At 34.3% G+C, this 600-nt stretch overlaps 1 protein-coding gene across 1 annotated transcript in view; it reads right to left on the reverse strand.

Moving 5' to 3' along the window:
* Nucleotides 1-600, reverse strand: part of LOC107738932 (serine/threonine-protein kinase mTOR-like) — a 164,073-nt gene that overhangs the window by 101,686 nt on the left and 61,787 nt on the right. The window lies entirely within an intron of this gene.

Genomic DNA, 600 nt, shown 5'->3' on the forward strand with positions numbered 1-600 from the left:
CCTCTCACAAGAGTCACCTAAGAGGGGAATTCCCCCCATTTTAAAAAATGAAATTCAGGCCCTGAATAAATGTCTAAAAATCCTGACTTGAGTATCACTATGAATAGTTATAAATGATAAAAAGAAGGCTTTAAAACGATCGGTATCGGAGATCTGTATCGGCAGATACTGCTTTCTGTGATCGGCCTCAAAAATCCTGATCGGAGCACCCCTACTAAATACGAAAAGAAATGTGATCATCCAAGTGCGCAGGAGAACTATAGCGCTCCTTTCAGGTTAACATCAATTACCCCCTGGATAGGATTAGTGGTCGTTGAAAATGGATTAAAAAATACATTTGTAAAATAAACATACTTATACTTTAGATGACAAAATATTTTCCACAAATAAATAAACATTTAATAAAAAAATATAATTAAAGGGGTCATATGATGTTGCTAAAAAGAACATTATTTTGTGTATTTGGTGTAATGAAATGGGTTTATGCGGCTTAAGGTTAAAAAAACACATTATTTTCCACATACTGTACATTATTGTTTCTCCTCTATGCCTCTCCTTTCTGAAATGCGTCGATTTTTACAAAGCTCATCGGTCAGAAAA

This window comes from Sinocyclocheilus rhinocerous, unplaced genomic scaffold (genome assembly GCF_001515625.1).
Source record: "Sinocyclocheilus rhinocerous isolate Xijiao unplaced genomic scaffold, SAMN03320098_v1.1 scaffold2570, whole genome shotgun sequence".
Taxonomy (NCBI): Eukaryota; Metazoa; Chordata; class Actinopteri; order Cypriniformes; family Cyprinidae; genus Sinocyclocheilus; species Sinocyclocheilus rhinocerous.